The sequence below is a fragment of the Balearica regulorum genome, chromosome 12 (genome assembly GCF_011004875.1).
Source record: "Balearica regulorum gibbericeps isolate bBalReg1 chromosome 12, bBalReg1.pri, whole genome shotgun sequence".
NCBI classification, from domain to species: domain Eukaryota; kingdom Metazoa; phylum Chordata; class Aves; order Gruiformes; family Gruidae; genus Balearica; species Balearica regulorum.
In genome coordinates, this window is record NC_046195.1 from 11234278 (window position 1) to 11254557 (window position 20280).

At 39.6% G+C, this 20280-nt stretch overlaps 1 protein-coding gene and 1 long non-coding RNA gene across 6 annotated transcripts in view; both read left to right on the plus strand.

Annotated features, from left to right (window-relative positions):
- LOC142603517 (uncharacterized) overlaps positions 1 to 9704 on the plus strand; it is a 443303-nt gene extending 433599 nt beyond the window's left edge. For all 4 annotated transcript variants that reach the window (XR_012837465.1, XR_012837464.1, XR_012837463.1 and 1 more), the window contains one exon: positions 9581 to 9704. This is a non-coding gene — a long non-coding RNA (uncharacterized LOC142603517). The remainder of the gene's footprint in view (positions 1 to 9580) is intronic.
- A 6304-nt stretch (positions 9705 to 16008) lies between these two features.
- The window catches only part of SEMA6D (semaphorin 6D), a 224049-nt gene continuing 219777 nt past the window's right edge, over positions 16009 to 20280 (plus strand). For both annotated transcript variants that reach the window (XM_075764187.1, XM_075764192.1), the window contains exon 1: positions 16009 to 16091. The gene's annotated coding sequence lies outside the window, so the exon portion shown is untranslated. The remainder of the gene's footprint in view (positions 16092 to 20280) is intronic.

Genomic DNA, 20280 nt, shown 5'->3' on the forward strand with positions numbered 1-20280 from the left:
GTTGTGTTATACATGAGATTTTCATTAAATTAAAGAAAAGTCAATGTTTCTTTTGTCAAGAACAGGAGTACTTCAACTCTAGAAATTATGGGCCCAAACTTCTAAGAGACTGACTGATGTCTGTTCTTTTCACTGTTGGAAAGAAAGTCATAGACACCATACCAATATCAACTGTTAGGTCAATTTGTGAAGGAAGACACACAAAACCAGTCAAAAAGGGCAGTCCAGCAAATTAAAATCACTGATGCCAAAACAAAATCCTTCAAGCTCAGATGCTAGGCAAAATAGTCACATTGGAAGGCAACATACCATAGCACTCATACTACCTAACAGAGAATTCAAGAGGAATCATATTAAAAACAGGAAAGAGATGCGTAGCAGAAAATAGAAATGTAGTAAAATATGAAAAAATGAAAGCCATATAGCACTACAACAAGAGTGAGAGTTTTAAACGCCAGTGCAGTCTCAGTGCTAACATATGGCTGTGAGAGCTGGAGCTACCCAAAGTGTAAAATCAGACACCCTAAAAAGCAAACGTCTATAAAAGATTCTGATTCTGGATAAATATACTTTTAACCAACATGAAGAGATGAGAAATCAAAATCACCAGCCAGCAGCTTATCTCCATCAGTTTGAAGAGCGCACTCGGTAGATGCACAGTGTGCACTTCAGATGCCAGGACACAGACACTCACCCAGAGCTGTCAAATGCAAACTGACCAGTGTCATGAAAAGAGGCCGTGAAAGAAAAACCTTTGGAAAACCCATTAGCAAGCAGGATGCATTAGCAAGACACTCACAACTCTGTAGGGCACTTGGAAACAGCAGCAAATGGCAGAAGCAAAGACGACTATTGCTGACCCATTCACTTACATTGGCAAGGAGGTATTAAGCCAAAGAATACAATCATTAAGAGCTACCACATCCTTAGGTCAAAATAGCAAATTTCTCAGTTAATTCCAATGAACAGAATCCTCTGCTAAAACTGAATGGCACTTGCAGCTAATTAAAGTAATCTAATAACATCTGCATCATTTGTATAATTATTTTCTACAGAGAACAGAACTTGTCAGAAACCTCAAGATGCTTTAATAGTATACAGGAGATTAGCAGATAAGGGCCGTGGGTTCAGTGTGTCCCCGTTTACTTGGTACATGTATTGTAAAATGCATTGCTCCTCATAGCTATGAGAGACTAGCAATCTATGTGGAAAATACCAAATATGACCTTCCCCTTTCACTGTTTTGAAAGTTGGCAGGATAAGAGGACTCTGCTTAGTTCCTGCATGTTTCGGGAGAGAGAATGCCCGTCCTCCACTTGGAGAGCTCTGCTCTGATCATGGCTTCTGCAGGGCTGGCTCTTGCGGAAGCTGTGGCAATCGGGTGGTGTATAGGAAAGACTGCTGCCTGCAGCAGGATGGATGCTATACCTACTACAGGTTTGGACACCTGGTCCCAGGTTACAGAGAGGATACATAGGCTGTAATCACAAAAGACAGCACTTTCTTTGAATTTGAGTGCCCTTCAACTCTGTACTCCAACGTATTTCTGGTTTCTTCATTAGATGTACAGAAAGGTATCGGTACAAGGCTCAGTTGCTTTTAGAAGCTGTGCTAAGCAATTCTGCTTTGGAAGAATTTATTCTGTGAAGTAAATAAATAATTAAACCTGACAAACGTGTTTTTCAATACTCTGAGGAGCTGCACATCGCCTGCTGGCACTTCTGAATTTAGAGTGCTGCATATCGAATTGTTTCTGCTCTCCTGTATTTTGCTTCCCTTTCAAAAGCTTTTTCTACTGCAATTTGTAAAACATCTTGTGGGCAATTCTTCTGCTTGCAGCCTTGCCTGTCACATTGCTTTTCCTTCACAAATAGTATAAGGAAATAGAGAATGACTGTCTAGGATGATATAGGTTCTTTTGTTGCTATTACATATGGACAGACTTGTGTTGTAAACTGGTTACCACCTGTTTTCTTCTGAAAATGGAAAAGTAGTTTTCTTCATTCTTACAAAATACATGAAACGTAATTAATTTTCTTCGTATCCACTCATTTACATAATAAATCCTCATAGGATCACATCCTGAAATCTTAGTCAAAATTCTCAGTAATCCATTAAGACTTTGTGTGTGTTTAAAAGTAGTATTTTCATTATTTGGAAAGTGGGGGCTTAGTGTCACATCGTGATTGTAAATCCAAGAAATTCTGCAAAGTATTCACACTCAGTTTTGGAGTGACATCACTATTGTATCACTGTGTATGTCCACTGAGATCAAGTCTCCCAGAACATTTGCTTCTCAAATCTTATGACTTGAATGTTTGGTACCACTGTGTTGTTCCTCTTGCAGATGGGTTGGGCAGCATTGCTTCTAGTCTTTATACATGTTTTTCTTCCAGGGAATTTGGAGTCTGACAAAGGTTGCCCTATAGAGACCGGGAGGGTGCACTCAACCTCTGGCTCTGCAAAATCAATGGGATCTGTTGTAGAGGGACTGAAGGCTTGTTGATAACTTTTGAATTCTGGAGTTTTCATTCTTTCACTCTCTATCTCCCAACAATGCACAAAACATGAGTAAATAAATTTGCTTCCTTCTGCCTCATCAAAATATTATAAACTCTTTCTCTAGTGTCTCAATAAATTATTTATCAAACTGAGAGCTATAACACATTTGTGCCACAAACACCATTCTTACTGCATTTATTCTTTGATCAGGGAAGTATCAAGTCAACGGCATTCCTATTTTGATTCCACTGGGACAATGAACAGAATGGCCCTGGCAAGTGATTTAGCCCCCAAAAGAAGTTGGGGCTTAATTACAATTGAATTCAAACATTTCAAACTTTCTGTCCTTTCTCAAATCCTTGGCTTTTCATTTAGTTCTGTCAGTCAGTACTTCACTAGGTGTGTTCTATTTCCCAGCATCTTGTCATTTATAATAACAGAATACATGGTCATGAATCTGCCTAGAGGAGGTTTAAATAAATCTGTGTACATTTATGAATTCAGGTGAACGTGTAATTCGTAATGTCTTTCACAGTTACATGATAAATAATTGTCATCAACTTCCCTCATTTTTAATTTTAGCGACAAAAGACTTGTTGCCATACATTTGAATAGCAGAGTAACAAGGCACAGCAGAATACAGATGTTTGTTGTGTTTTGTGTTGGGTTTTTTTATGTTGGATATGGAATAAATTTTTACACGTTGCTAAGAGCATTTCTCCATGGATTTTTTAAGGGGAAACTGAATTCTAGTTGTGTAAAATATGATGTTTAATTATTCTCTTTAGTCAGTGGCATGCTGGGAATATGAGTCTGAGGGGTGCTGGCCAGATAGTGCAGCCTTGAGGAAAGCCTTGAATGGGTGAGCTTTTTCATGTCCAAGGAAACTGGGTGGTGTTGGGAGCAGAGACGACTGGCTCTATCATCATTTGCCTGGGGCGGATAACACAGGGAAGTGAGCATCCTCTGGGCAGTGGTCTCTGTTGCAGGTTTTTTGGACTTCAAATGGAACTGGCAGTGCTTGGCACCTTGAAGGACCAAAGAGCAGCCTATGAACTGGAAATCAGACAATTTAGTTAATAATTGGTCACAAACAAAGAAAAAATATGGGAGAAAAGCAGTGTGGCAGTCAAGGCAAAACACAGAGAGATGGAGTTTAACTCTTTATAGGATCCTCTCTAGGGACCGTGATGGATTATAGAAGAGGCCACATATGACTGTTAAATTGGCTTCAACAAACCAAAATTATCTGTAGCAAAATTTGATTTTTCATTGAAAATCTATTCTTTTATCTAAAGCACTCAATTTTATTTTCAGATAGAACAAGTAGAAAATAAACTGTCAGTTTTAGAACAGAAAGCTGATTTTTTCACAGAGAGTAACTCCTTCCTACAATTTTTTCTGAAACTATTAGTCTCCAATTAAAAAGATTGTCAATAATTAAATATAATCTAACAATTATGCCAATTCTCTTGTTTGTTTAAATTCTGAGGTGGTGCAGTACTGACTGGGTTTGAGTCTTACAACTCTTAAAAAAAACTGCTTTGCAAAGAGCAGATAAGATGAGTTTGGTTCTTGTCAAGTGACTTCTGTTTTCATCAAATTTTATCCCTGTTGGGGGTAAAAGGGCCTGTGGTTTTTAGCTTTATTAGCTCTAGTGGCTAATTCTCTGAGTTTTCTAGCCCCCCCACTCCCTCTCCTTCTATGAGATTCTACATCTTAACATTCATTGTAGTGAATTCATATTATTAATATTCTAACAGCTCAAACAAAGAAATAGGGCTGTATTGTGACAGCTACCAAGACAGTATGTGTCCCAGAGCCATGATGGTCTAAACAGTTTATCTGAAGGATAAGCACACATGTGAGAGTAGTTCAATGCCAGAGATGCTTGGTAGATCAGTCTGGCTTCACTCTGGAACAAATCAGTCTTGCTCACTGAGTCCCTCCATTCCTGCCAAGAGAATCTGCACAGATCGTGACTTTGGCAGCCATCTTCTGAATTGCCAAGAAAATTAGGAAATGGATGCTAACTAGGGTATTGGAGTGCAAGTAAAGGCCTTTAATATCCCATAATATGTACCCTAAATTAATTCCAACAAGGTAACTGGTTAATTGCATATTTCTAACTAAATACTCATGTAATTTTAAAGGAGTATTTTTCCCAAGGTGGTCATAAATTGCAAAGATAGATAGCATTAAGCAATTACCATTTTGAAAAATAGATGTTGTCACCATTAAAAGTGGGTACTTAGGACATATAATAGTAGTGTCACATTCATCACAGCATCTAAGAGACAGGATGCTTAAATGCAGTGAGAAGGCTGTTAATGCAGAAAGGTTTTAAAACTGCCATCAGATCTCTTGTAGTCAATACTGGTGCTTTACATAAAAATTGCCTGCACTGATGATAAGGTAACTTGTCTGAGCTCAAATCATTGGAGAACAATCAAATATGATAAATGATTGCCAGGTGCTGCCATTTTCAAAGCAGAGACACAAACTTAAGATAATGGAGCTAAGACAATTCACAGAAACTTCAAGGGGGTGACCCCTTCAAGCATTGTGTGATTCTTGATACTCAGTCAATGTAAATGATACCTGATTTTTATAGGCACTAACAGGTTTATTTTCAGTACATCCAAAAACATCTGTCTACATGCAGTAGACACAATCTATACTGAAAAACAGCCTAACTCATCCATAATTATTATTTAGAATAGCTACACTCATTATGGAAACTCCCATAAAATATTATCAGACCATCTGTACTGAGCAATTGCTGTTGTTGTTAACTTTGCTCATGGTCGAGGGTGCTCAGCACTGTTGCAAATGATGCCTTAGAGAAGTTCAAATTCAACACATTAGCAGAGTAGGCATTTAAAGTGAAGTATAATTTTGATTTTATAATACAAAATTGTTATGAGTGTTGTATACTTTTATATTCATGAAATTTCCGTGAGCTCACATGCAGCAGGGTGAAAATATACCTAATTTTTACGAAAAGAAAGGAAACACCTGTTTGGGGACCAATTATGAACTTCATGGAACTATCAGTCCTAATTACTAAATAGCTACAGGATTCTCATTTAAGCAAAATCAACCATACTTGAAAACTAAACTTAGAATGTAAATGATGCAATCATTCATAATTCATTCTGCCACAGTACACAAAAGCAGAGCCTACAGTAGGCTGTTTTTAAATCTTTTGTGCAAATTAATACAGCCAATACTAGATTTTAAAAAGCTGTTAAGGAGAAATAGGTCTTTTAAGGGTACTATTTTTTATCCAGCATTTTAAAACCAATCTTAAACTTGAATACATCTACTTTAAAAGGAAGACTTCACAGAAAAGGCAATATTATAAGGAGTCTGTCTTTGAGGAGAGTCATCTGCCTTTGCTGCTCAACAGAAATATTAGTGGCTCATTAAAGAATGTTGTATTACCATTTGCAAGACCCATACTTACTTGTAACTGGTAAGTTAAATCTTAAATCTGGCAGTAGATAATATCTACTGGCCATACATTAGTGGAATCAATGATCCAAGGTAATCCGAGGATAATTTCTCAGGCAAGCTAACTGAGGGCAAGACCTCAAGATCTCAAATACAGCTACAGCTCTCTTGGGGAAGAAGAGAAGACTCTCAATATCAATCCTTGATTTGGAGGTCTCAGCCTTTTTGCAGGCTAGAATGACTGTACAAATTAGTTGTCCAAGCTCGGGCTGAGGTTTGCTGCTGTTACTCTTATCAATGGAAACTCATTATAACAACTGAATATTCATGTTTATGTCAGTTTTATCTGAAATCATTTTTTGTGCTCAAATAAATACCACCCTATTCACGCATAAATATTAAACCCACAGAAAGTTGGTTACTTGGTACAATACATTCCAAAGCAGCAATTCTATGGTTTATAGTGTTATTCACTTATCATGTGCAAAGTTTAGCTGGAGCTGGGAAGTTTAATGTGTATGGTATTTCTGTGTACCAGAACTAAATACTTTGTAAGCCACTATTAATCCTATGAGTAGCTTGGGAAAGAATTTGAAGTAAAAAATATATTAATCAAATTTAGTCCTTCTTTCTGTTTGCAAATTTCTCGAACAGATTGTGAGAGCTTCTTATTTGTTTGCCATCAGTTATTCTTTATCAAATATTATGGTGAGGAAAACTGAATCTACTGATTGATTGCAAAGTGTTTGTTGATGTTATAAATATATATAAAAATATAATGTACTCCTGTACATATAATACTTTCATATGCCATCTGTGTGATCCATCATTTCAGAAAATATTATTAAATTCCCTGTGCCTTAACCTTTTTTCAATACAAAATGTTACACTTCTCCGAAATTACTTTCCACAGACATTGCTAGCAATAAAACTGTTTTTGTTGTGGATTCTACACTATGTAACCACTTGTACAGCTTAAGTCTGGTAATAGCACGTATTGCTTCCATATTTTTAATTTGCACTGGTAAATCACATTAAATGGGGCCTTCTTGCAGATGGTCCCTGTACAAGTACATCTTTGGTTGAAGATAAATGGTAACCAAGGAAGTTCCAGACTGCAGCAAACCATAGATTTTTGTCCCTCCTGTCATATTGAATACCTATATATTCACTCAAGCTTTTACTTGAAGTGAGGTTTGGGAAGAGTTGAGCTCCCTAGAGGGTGTGCTGAGATTTTTAATTTAACTCTGATTACTTCAACAAACACAATGCATTTGCATTTGCAGGGAAGGAAAAGCAAAGCTCAAATGAAACTTAATCCTATATTTTTAAAATCTGCAAATTATTTGAACTCTGTTACTGGTCACTTTGGATTTCATTAAAGAATAATGCCATAAAAAAATAGCAAGCCACAGTATTCCTTCATGATTTAAAAATATAACATTACAGATAATCGAATGTAATTGTCCAGAGGTTCAAGGAAGTGTTTCTACAGACAATAATTTATATAACAAGAAAGAAAACCCCATTGTCCATTTAGAAGGGTTAAAGGTGAGGAAGTGGGAATATAAACTATGCTATGCAATCAAATTCTTGACATAATTGCATTTGGTTTTGTGTTTTGTGTGCAAAAGCCACATAAAATCTTGTGTTCTAAGAGTAGTATTTACTTTAAAGAAATCTTTCTGCACGAGTATTAGAAAGCATGAAAGAAACTATGTAAAAATTCAAGCATTCAGCACGTTTAACCATTTATGAGTTGTTTATTAATATTTTTTTAACTGTTGCTCAAAAGAACAGGAAAAATGCTGCTCACCAATTCAGAGAAAGTAAGTGATCTTTAGTTTAATGATTTAACATATAAGCTTTACGAAATTATGAAACATGCTGGTTGCTATGGTACACATACATTTCTCTGATGGAGTAGATGGGAAAGTAACACAATACACCTTGCATTCTCTTGCATGAAGATTATCATTCCTTTTGGATCCTTTTGATTCTGTCTGACTTTTTTCTTCTACAGACTTAATTTCCTATCTACACTTTCTTACTTTGCTCATAGTAAAAATGCATCCAGCAATTGAATTACTTCCTTTTTGAAAGTGAACAACCTTTTGATGCACTTTTTTAAAGTATCTGTTGCATTTACAGCAGATGAACTGCGATAGATTTTGAAAGAATGTGAAAAAATATTGCTATTTCTGCCAGCAGGAAGTGTTTCATGAATGCAAAAACTGTACAGAAAATAGAGCTCAAATGTTTACTACCTTGTATACAATACAATATATATCATAACCTCTCCCTAATTTCTGTCTTATTCTACAGGATATTCACTTTCATGAACCATTCATAATAATAATAACTAAAACAAATAGTGGTTGTTATTTTGACTGTGATTGTTTTAAAATGTCAGGTAAGTGTAACAGATTGTGCTGTTTGTGTAGACTGAAACAAATTCTCAGTAAGGGCATACCACCTAAGTTACTGAAACACATCAAATGATTTGTGTGACTAGAAAACTAAAATCTGATTGTAATCTAAAAGATATAAAGTTGGTAGAAAAAAAAATCAGAGAGTATGGCATCTAATAGTAAGGACATTTAAATGTATAGACAACTCAGAAAAGAAGAACCTGGGAATATTACAGATGAATGTGTTAGCTAGGAAAGTTCAAAGGCACGCCTTTGACAATATGTACAGATCATCAGATCCAACTAAAGAAGATATAAACATATCCTTAGCACATAAATGAAGATGAAAAATAAGGGTTGTATGGGTGAATCAGTTTGGGAGAAAAATGCTGGAAATAGCACGCAAACAGTAACAAGACATCATTAAAGTTCCTGATAGTTTTCTATTAAAAAGCCAGTTTGCCCTGAAACAGGCATTTCTATTTTTTAGCTGAAAATTTTAGTGGGTACAAAATAGAACAATCCCAACAAGTGTGTTTCAAAAGGAGAATATGTTTCACTGGTGGAAAATCTGATCAGGACCAAAAGAAATTACAGAAGGTGTGAATGAAAAAATTCATCATCAAATGAGGATACTGTTACTGAATTTTGGTAGGGCTAAATGAGAAGCCCGAATCTTTTCCATAAAGATGTAGATATATGTATAAAATACCTACCACTAAAACTCATGGATGAACCAAAGATTGGGAGAACACTAACAATGAAGACAGGACATCCACAAAAAAATAATGTAAATAGCCTGTAGAGCTGCCTTAAAGAAGTGCTTTCTGACAGGCAGATACAAAGTTACTCATCCTGGGATGCAGAAAGCTGGCCAAAATACCTAAGATGAGACCACATCTTTAGAAGACAGCAAACTTATATATCCTTCAGACCAAAGTATGTCTTGAAGATATCCAGACAGGCTATAAACAAGCCAACTCATCACTGCATAAACTAGAGCTATGGCAAAACAGAGTCCTAAATGATCTAATTTATCCCGATAAAAACTAGCTGGAGTATCTCTGTGATGCACTACAGTCTATGATACTGATGTACTCATATATTTGTAGATATGACTTCCATATCTAGAAGAGGGTTTTTTTAATGATGGATTGTGGTTGTTTACTAGACTTCCTTGAAGTTCTGTATAAGCTGCTCTCTTCCTCTAGGTAAGAAGATTGAAATAGGTAATTTTCATCTTCAGAAATCAACCTCAGTTTTTTGCTTCTGTCAAAACTTTGTCAAGGCCTGGAATCTGTACTGGGATTGTGGGTAACTACTGTTTTCTCTGTGTATTTATCCCTTTGCTTTGTACATGTAAAGCAGTCCACATACAGACACAGAAAAGGCTAATTTTTAACAATATAGCCTAAAATATATTTGCCCCTATTTTCTCTGATTTCTGTGTATGCTTAGAGTAGAATTATTGGCCTCCAATTATAATGCTAGCACCCAAGTTCTAATTCAGGGTTTCTGTTGTCTAACTTGTCAAAGTGTAGGTATTGCATCTAACATGGTGAATAACTTTGTTCTGAGATCTTAGCTGCCACTTCTTTCATGGTTTTCATCAGATACTATTAATGTTTGATGGGTTTATTTAGATGACATGAATCAGTTCATGTCTGCTCATTTGGCTTTGCAATAACAATTGTAGAACAAAACATGTTTGTAGGCTTATTTACCTTTTAAAGATCGCTCAGTTCTTAACGTGTATCAAATTCTTTTATCTCTTGAGAAAGGCTTTTTCTTGTTGTCTAGTTCACTAGGGTAGCTGATTTGTCTACTGCAATGTTCTCCTTTTAAAAACTTTGACAATAGACAATTTTGAGAATTTTCCTGGTACTTCTGTGCTATGCACTATCCTGTGGAATTTTGGCAAGAATCTTTTAAACCTTATGTCTAGGAAGGTTTTATTGTAAAACTGGTCATATATCAGCATTTAATATTTGGATTATTATTAAGTGACACTCTTTTAAAACAAGGCAGAGTAGTTAGTGGCCCTTTTACTGGTATTTTATACCCTGAATATGAAATAAGTTTTGACTTCCAATTTCATACCCTTTTTTAATCTGAAGTATTATCACAAGAATAACAAGCCATTGTGTGTCATTATCTGCTTGGAAACAATTCTGCTATTAATGTCTAGTTACATTCTGCAATCTGAAGCAATTTCATGTGCATTCACTGAGCCTCATTCTCTAGGACTCTAAGTTTGGTATTATCAGAATAATATTTCATGACAATTTTGCTTAAGGATACATTATAGAGTAGGTAAAGGTAAATCAAATGTACATTAGAAAAGAATCAGACCTTTCAATTTTCTTTGAAAAGCTTTGTTATATTCCCTTTTTTAAAGATACTCTGTCTTCTGCTTACTTTACATATTTGGGTTAATGTTGCAACTCTAAGAACTACACAGTTCAGGTTTTTTTAAATGAAAGCTGAGGGAATAGATATTTAAATTACAGAGCTAAGAATTCTGCCATCCACACATAAAAGTATGGAGATACTAAAATTTTCTACTTAGAGATTAGATCCTCTGTGGGACACCTGTTTCCTGGTTAAAGTAGAGGAGGTTTTGATTGGTTTGTACTATTATTAAGACAAATACACAGGTTCTAAAGCAATGCAAAAACAAAGTCAGCTACATTGTGCGGGAAGATCATGTCAAAAACAACATGCAGTGCAGAAAAGATAAAACAGTGCCATGAAAGAAGTTCAGGTAGCAGCACAGGGATGGAGACACAAAGCCTAAATCAGTGTATCTGCAGTAGAGAGAAAGAAAAAAAAAAATGCTTACAAGAGATAGAGAGTCATGGGGCAAACCCAAGGACTTCATATTCCACTGCAATAACTACCGAAAAAAAAAAAAAAAAAAATTAAACCAGCAGCACCTACAGTGCTTAAGAATATTGAGAATTCCAGGAAGCAAGAGGTTATCTGCCATATGACCTTAACTGCTTCACAAACTCTTGATTTCTTGATTTAAATGCTCTGCAGGCAAAAAGGCTGCTATATTTACAATTGAGCTATTAGATCACAAACCAATTCAATTGCAGCTGAATCATGGGACCAGCTGCAATATGAGCCCCAGAAACATTGATAATATTACAAATATTACACTAGAGGAATGTAGCTCAGAGCTGGTGATATACAGTATATGTACTCTGAGTCCTGGAAGCAAAACCAAGCTGTTAATAAGAAATCTGTGAAACAAGCAACATTATCTGTTGGAGCCTGTGACAGCTGACAGGCAGGAGTACCTTGCTGAGCAATAGCGTAGCATGAAAAAGAGCAATTTGTTCACCAAGTGCCCGCAGAAATACTCCAAACTGAAAGAGGGAGGACAACAGCATCCCAGTATGATGGGGATCATCCACTCTTCCAGCAGTCCTAATAAAACAATTGAAGGAGGAACAGGAACATCTTCAAAGAAAAGATGTTGTTACATCTTCCGAAAGAAGCATAGGGTGGATCGGCCTCCAAACAGTGGTGACAAAGTTCTTTAGTAAACTAGAGATTGGCATTGGCTCAGAAACACGTAATAGTGAAGAATAACGTTGCTCATGAACAGCCTGGGAGGGGCTCTTTCCTGCTTTGCTAACATTCAGGAGTGACCATTTTGTGTTAAATTATACAAGCTCCCCTGTCACCTGATGAACGTTTCTTCATCCTGTGGTAAGTACCTCCAAAAATGAGTAACTATGGATGCTTCCAGGAAGCACTCTAGTTTACACTAAACTTAGTATAAACTGATAGAGATGTTTTGCAGATGTTAAGATCAGAGCAGATAATAGTTTTATTTTAGGAAATGGAAAGGGCAAGGAAAAAGTTATGCAGTGCATCAAGTTACAGTGACTTCTAACTAAGAAAAGAAAGAACACAAGGCTGAGTGAAGAAAACCTGATGATAAGTTTCCCTACTATGGGCAGTCGATTTCTTTTTCCTCCAAATCCTAAGAAACGTACCAGGAAAAGTATCACCACAAGAGTTAAAAGCACCTTAACACTCTGGGCTCAATTCATTTTCTTGTCAGTGATTTACATCCACATTTCTGTATCCAGGGCAAGTGTCATCCACGAGGCTGCAAAGCAGGGCTCCTCCAGCTTCCTGTGACGGAGCCCTGTTGAACTCCATGTGGAAATAAACGCTGGATGAGAAGTATGAGCAGCACTCCAGTCTCCTGGTTCTCACCTGAAAGAAGACTCTGATCTAATTGCTGCTCCAGTTAATGTTATTTGTACATACTGAAATAGTATTGGCAGGAAAATAATCTTCTCTTTCCTCTTCTTACACCCCCAAATAGCTTACAACTTAGTAGTTCAACAATGAGAATTCAAATTCACTCAGGTAGAGAACAGAACTAGACCTGGATCTTCTACATGCTTCAAAATTTACCTTGCCTTTAAGATATTAAAAGAAGAAAGAGTGATGAAAATAACTCTGGCCCATTTGTAAATCTTATCCTGAAAATACCCAAAAAAACTATTCAGCAAAGCTAATCCAAATTTGTAACTATTTGAGGGTACTAAATGAAATTGCATCTTTGTTGAATTTAGTGCATGGAAAAAAAAATTATTCAGCCAGCTTTTATCTACAATTTTGTTTAAAGGGAACTAAGCATAAATTCCAGGCAATTTAATCACTGATATTACAAGACAGACACATGCTCACAACTTGAAACAGAGATATTCTCAAGCAGCAGCAGCAAGAGAGGGGGGAGCATTCTGTTTTCCAGTAATGAATGTTTAATTCAGATCGTTTATGGGACAGTAAGGGAAGTGCAAAGAGTATAGTGATTGACAGTAAAAAGAGATTTCCGCCCCATGCGGTCACGGTGTATTTCTGCAAAGGGAACTATAGGATACAAATACACAAGCTGACCTCCCTCCAGTACATTCAGACAAGAATTGTAATCAGAAAACTGAAGGTGCTACAGTCTAGTGAAATGCCCTGCTCAGACAACATTACACTGCAGCCAAATGTGAATGATTTGCTGCCAAATGGGAACTTCAGCCAAAGATACCCTCGGTACCCTCCATGCCTTCTGCAGAGTCAGTGGGAATGGCAGCCAAGAGACGGGTGGTGATGGCAGAACAGAGAAAAGGGTCCTCTCTGGCAGTATGGGACCATCACAACACAGAGAAGTTTCTAACGCAGCCTGTGCTGAAAGTGATGTGCTCCAAACAGGATTCAGTTTCCTCTCCGATGACTGTAGCCCCTGTGGTGGGTTGACCTTGTCTGGCAGCCAGCCATCCACCCAGCCGCTCTCCCACTCCCCTCTTCAACACGACAAGGAAGAAAATAAGATGGAAAATCTTGTGGGTCAAGAGAAAGACAGGGAAATAACTTACAAAATACTGTCATGGGCAAAACAGACTTATTTGGGGAAAATTAGTTTAATTTATTGTCAATTAAAAATAGAGTTGGATAGTGAGAAGCAAGGCCAAAAATACTTCCATCCCCCACCCTCCAGCTCACTTCAGTGCCTCACCCCCAACTCTTCTACCTCCTCTCCCCACTCCGAGCTTCTCTGATGGGCTCAGCTGGGGATGATGGGGAGCCAGCTGTGTCTGGCAGGAGCAGCCTCACCCTCTCCCTCCCCTCACAGAGGCTGCCCCTGCAGCCCCCCGCTAGCAAAACCTGGACCTGTAAACCCAGCACAGCCCAGAGGAGGAAGAGGAAGGCTACACAGGGCAGCTGAGCCTGGTAAGCAAAGCCAGCATCGAGGAGGGAGAGGTGCCAGGTGTGTGCATGAGCGAGCAGGGCTCCAGCCAGCCACAGCACCCACACGAAGTGCTGCCACTATATCAAGCACAATCCTTCTAGCTGGGTCTGGTTCATGATAGCAATGACGAAGAAATGAAATGCAGTTGCAAGGCAGTGGCCAACAGTGAGTCCATTCCCAAAACCAAAGAACAGGAAGAGTAGGAAGAAATGGGGTTTGGAAACTTGGAAGAAGCCACCAAGAAAAATTAAAGCAGCAACAATGCTGAGGGAAGTCCCCCACCACAAGTAATAACATAGTGACAGACCAAACCAGCACACGTGTTTTTACAGGAGAGAGTGCCCGCACAGAGTGAGAAGGGCTGTGGAAAAGACTGTCCCTCAGGTGGGCTCTGGGCTGGCAGGCAGAGCTCAGCAGAACAGCAAATGACAAAGGCTGCAGTGCTGCACTGGCACGGGCCACTGAGGTAAAAGGAAGGAGAGAAGATTTTGCAGGAGATATTGGAAAGTCAGCCTCCCGGCTTATGGCTGGAAAGCAAGCTGCTGTTGCAGAATCTGAGAAACACGGTTGCCACCAGAGGACTTCCAGCAGAAAAAAAAATAGTGTATGTTAGCATCCTCATTCCTACACAAGTATCACTTTCCTCCTTAGCAATCCCCTTCCTTACTTGTAGAGGAACCTGTACCTGGAGAAGGATGTGATGATTTCCTTAGTACATTATGCTTGAAGATAAACTGCAGAATAATTTCTCTTCTATATGCTTTAGCTTCCATTTATTTCCAAAGGGAATGTCTAAATTTTGAACTCAGAACTACACAAATCATCAGTTTAGTGGCTTTTTTGTTTGCTTTTTTTTCTTCAGTGAAAAGGATAGTAAAACAAAGAGATTCAGACTAGGCATTATGTTGCACCTCCCAAAATATGAGATTTTAATAAATAGCTGCAAAAAAAAATGAGCTTAAATTTGTATTTTAGTCTCAAATTTAAAGCCAACTATCTCTGACGTTGGCTGAGAAAGAAAGTGTTCTCAGAAGTCATTGTTGCAAAACGTGGAACGACACAAACCAAACCAATTTCTGTTTTGCACCAAGGTCAAAAACTAGGGCTTTTGTTGATGAACTTGGACCCTGCTGGGAGTGAACCTGACTTGTCTGCTCTAACTCTGTTGCAGGTGTTAAAGAAGGAGCAGCGGCACTTCCCAGCCGGCAGTTCCTCGCCTGGACAGGACCTGCCACTCCTCGGGAGCCAGGTGAGCCGAGGGAAGCAACCCACGTTCACACGTAGCGGGAAAGTTCGCCAGGATGCAAAGCAGGAAAAGTAAAACGATTTACTTTTCAGAGGAAAATCTCTGCTTGACACCTTTCTCTGCAGCTAAGCCAAATGACTTCTTTATTGATTGCTGAAGAGCATTTGCAGTGTCGGCTGGAGCCGGGGCGGGAGCTGGCTCGGGCGGCTGCCGTATTCCCCGAGACGCGGCCGAGCAGCCCGTCAAGGGCGGCCCGTTACGGCCGCTGCCCCCCAGCCCCGGGCGAGCAACCACCGGAGGAGCGGGACTGCGTTACAGCCGGGGAGGGGAGGGTGGTGGCGCAAGGGACAAAGGCGGGGGGACAGGAGGAAGGAGAACAAGGAGAGGGGGCACGGAGGAGAGCGGGGCTGAGGGAGCGAAAATAAACAGGCTGAACCCCCCCGATCAGGGAGTGGGGCGGGGGCGGTGGGAGGCCCTGAGGCGGCACGCGGCGGGCGGGCAGGTGCGCGGGGCGGGCGGGGCCGCCCGGCGGACAATGGGGCGCGCGGGGCGGGGGCGGGAGCAGGTGCGGGGCGGGGCGGCGGGGCGGGGTGTGTGTGGGGGGGTGAAGTGCGGCCGCACGGGGCGGGCCGCCAGCCGCTCGCCGCGGAGTTCGCTGTGTCGCCAGCCGCGCCCGGAGCTGTGCTTTCCCCTGCTGCAGTCCCGAGTAAGTCCGTCCGTCTGTCTGTCCGTCCTTCCTCCCTCCCTCTTCCTGGCCCCACGGAGTTGCCTCCAGCCGGCCCCTCCCCGCGGTGCCGCTGCCCGGCGCGGAGCCGAGATGCCGGGCGCTGCGCGGAGCTGCGTGGGGCGGGTCTCGCCTCCCGCCCATTGTTTGCGGCGCCCCGAGGCTGAGGGGGGCGCTGGGGGTGAGGTGGGGCGGCTGCGAGCGTCTTCGTGGGTGTTTCCGTGGGTTTTTTTCGCGAGAGCCGAGCTGAGGGGCTGCTGCGGGTCCGGCCGGCGCCCGCCGCCGGTGGTACGTGTCTCTCCGGCGGGCACTTCGTGCGTTTTCGAGCTCGGTGCTGCCGGGGCTGCTGTTGCTGGTAATTCTTCTCAGATGTTTCTACTTTCCAATTATTCCCTCAGCTGGAGGCTCAGCCCTTTCTGCTCGGTGGGCTGAGGAAATATTTGTTTGTTTATTCCAAATGCTGTTATCCCCTCTTGGTTGCCTCAGAGCATAAGCGGGCATGCTGTTAAAGGTCTCTCTCTCTGCAGCATTCATGAATCCCCTTTGCTATCATAAAGCATGTGCATCTAGAGCAGAGTAAATCAGTGAGGTATGAGGCAAATGTATACTCTCTGACTGCGACTCACTGAACCCGGGCACCTGCAAGCACCCTTTCCTCTTACAAGTCTGTGTCCCGATCACGTTGTTCACTGCGCCCACAAAGGAGTATTTCTTTAGCTGTGCAAGGTAGCAACGATTCAAAATATGTCTCATGTAAGAACTGGCACAACTCGTGACCCTAAACAGCTCGTGTGCATTGAGTGATGCTCCATGTTAATCTCAGCGGACCCAACATACCTGGCTGCCGTGAATGCTTTTTGTTTGATGGTCTTTGATGCACTTACGAAGTGCGTCAGGCTGCTGAGGCTTAGAGTTTTCTAGTCCCCTGGAGCAACGCGTTCTGTGAACACCTCTGTCTAACGCGGAGTTTCATTTCAAAGGGAAAATCCATGATACGGAACTAGTGTTGTGATTATGGAAAGTGATATGTAATTTCTTTGAAGAAAGAAGAAATCTTGAAGTGATTTTTAAAATGGAATATAAGATTTTGCAGGAATAAAACGTTTGCATTTTCTATCATCAACATAGTCATTTAATCCTCTCTGCTGTAGAAGCAATTTGTTTTCATTTTCCATTTTTATTGCCCTGTCCATAACGGTTTTCTATTGATTGAATTCCTTTTCTTTCTTATCACTGTGGATGTTGATCCCTAATCCATTTCTTAACAGTATTTGTAACTACAGATCAGTTTATGCCCTCATCTTAAGGAAAAGAAAAAAATAATTATATAAGCAGTGCCCTTATTAATTTCACAACTTTGAATTTATAGGAGTTGTGCAATATTTATCCCTTTGTTTAATTTGTGTTTTCTTTCAAATGTTAATATAACTTGGCCCATTTCAGGCAAGTCTTGATTGAGAAGGTGAAATAAGAATGTATTGGCTGCCTTGAATGATCATTTTAGCTACTCCCATTGTGTGTTCTCCAATTACGATATGATGTGAGTTGTAAGTCTATACATCTCTTCTCCATCCTGGCTTCCTCTCCCCCCCCCCCCCCCCCCCCCCCCTTATGTTTTTCCTCTTCACCAAAATATTTAGTAATCAGCAAGCCCATTTTTCACATAACTCAAATTTGGTTAAATATGGTGCTAAAATGCACAGGATTACTCTGTGGCTTTTTTCCTTCCCTAAAAAAAAAAAGAGTTAAGATGTGTGTATGGAAAGGTTTAATAGACAGTGGAGAACCAGAGATTTCTTTCTTCTGGAAAAGAACCCTTACCAATGCTTATTGAATTTGCTTGTCTGCATGAAGAAAAGAACTGTTGTTTTGTTATCTAGCAGCTGTAGGAAGATTGACAGCTACAAATTGCAAATCTATGTAGGATCTGTCCATGACACAATTTTTAGTTCATTTAGATAGTTATCCTACACATGTTGTCATTTGCAAAATTATATAAACAAGATCAGTAAGTTTGTGGAGAAGATATAAATGCAGTGAATATACTGTAAAGATTTTGAAGCTCTTTGGGATAATTAGCAGAGCATCATCTTGCCTGAAATATGACATTAATACAGTTAATTTAAATTCAAATATAAACACACCATTGTAAACATTTCACTGTAGAAAAGAAATACATATTTTGAAACATGCTAGCTCTGTCAGAAGAACATTAAGTGTAATGGTCTTTTTGTTAAGATAAAGAGAACATCATTGATGTTGTGGCGTGCTTTGCATTTTTAAACAGAATCTAATGAATTACAAACATTCATTATGCTACAGCAATTGCTGAAACTTCTCAGGACCCCAAAATAGAGAGTTATTTGTACACTGATACTCTCATGTTTTCTGATTATGGTTTGACTGTAAAAACAGAAATAAATAAAAAACTGTCATTCTGAAATTAATTCTCTGCTAGCTCAAAATCTTTTGTTCGTCTATTTCTATCTTGTAAATTTATGTTTAAATACTTCAGTGTGTTCAGGTTATGGAACTTTCTCTTGGGAAGTGTGGGAAAGCTACAGGAGAGGGCTGGGAGCAGTGTTTGTGGGATCTTGGAAGAGTTAAGGGTATATAATCTGCTGTGGAAATTCAGGCTTACCAAATGTCTGAGAAAGAAGATAGCCGAAATTTTCAGAGGTCAAAAAGAGCAATGTGCTAATTTTAACGGACATCTTGTATAAATATTGCTTATCTTAACATGTCAAGATGCAAAAAAATAAATATTTCTTGGTCTGTGTTTTTTATCTAAATGTTTACTTTAACAATTCACTGTTTCTTAAATATGATATTTGTAACAAAGTTACTGTTCTTCTAATGCTGTTTCATTCCCTGTGGGCTCTGGAATGAGCCAGTGGAAGTGGGCTGTATTTATAGGCCCAAGCCTATTTACAACTTTTGAATGCTTCAGTTCATGACTATTCCTGGCACTGCATACTGTGGGCTGTCACTTTCCAAAGATGAATTTCTCTGAAACATGTGGGTCTTTGGAATTCAGTTTCATTTTACCTCCTCTTCGGTTCCCACATGTGCATGGCAGAGGTGATGGTCGTGGTCAGCAGACAGATGACATGGAGCTCATTGCTGCTGTCTGTGTTGACCACCAGCACTGTAGGCTGATTGGCTTGGGTCAGTACGGATAAAACTAGGTGGTTCCTTTGGGGATGTGGGTGGAGTAGGAGGCTGATATCCTCTGCTGTTCACCAAGAATAAGTACTGACAATTTGTTACTGAACTTTGCTATTTACAACTGTTTTGAATTTATTTTTAAATACTGTCTCTTAATCCTTTATCTTGAGAATTAATTCCTGCCGTGGCACTATATTTTTAAATTAACTCAAACCTGAGTGGATTCAAAATGCAGGAGACCCTTTTGTAAATGACTGTGTTAGTCCATGCCATGCTACAGCTACACTGATTATCCCTGATACTCCAGGTGATTCTCCTTGAATGAATTGCGGTGGGACTGAAGTGGGAATTGCAACAGAGTGTACATCTGCAGGAACTCTAGGTCATAAAACAAGTCCTAGGTTTGATCTGAAGTAATCAAGTATTGTTGATCCTTGAAGGAAGTGCTTAATGCTCATCTCTCTTCCAGGCAAGAAAGCAGTCAGTAAGGATGCCTGTTACACAGGGAGTAAGATTTTAATGGAGAAATGTCTGTGTCTCAAATTATGGTGATGTTGTGGATGATTTAATTGTGAGCTAATGTAAATGGTGTCTAGAAAACCAGACAAATCTTCAAAATGTAATTATAAATCAAAATAAGAGAACAGAAAGATTCAGTATTTTTTGAAGGCTGATACCTGGCAGTGTTTCTGGGCTAGAAATAGATGTTATTCTATGAAAGAACTAGGGAGTTCTTTTTTCTGATGGTATAAAACACCTATTTCTTCCCTTGTAAGCTGAAGATCACTTGACTTTATCATACAATTCAGATGTTGAGACAAGCTTTCTTTGGGAAAGAAGAATCATTGTATTTCTCAGTGTGTTCTGCTCCTGTGGCAGGCCTGCAAATGATGCTATTAGCCAAGGGACTGTTCCTTTAGCTCAAGTAGGAAAGATCTTCACTTGGAAGAGAGGCTTTTGAGTCCTTTCTTCCAGAGTAGGAGTTCCTATCAGTTTTGCAGTA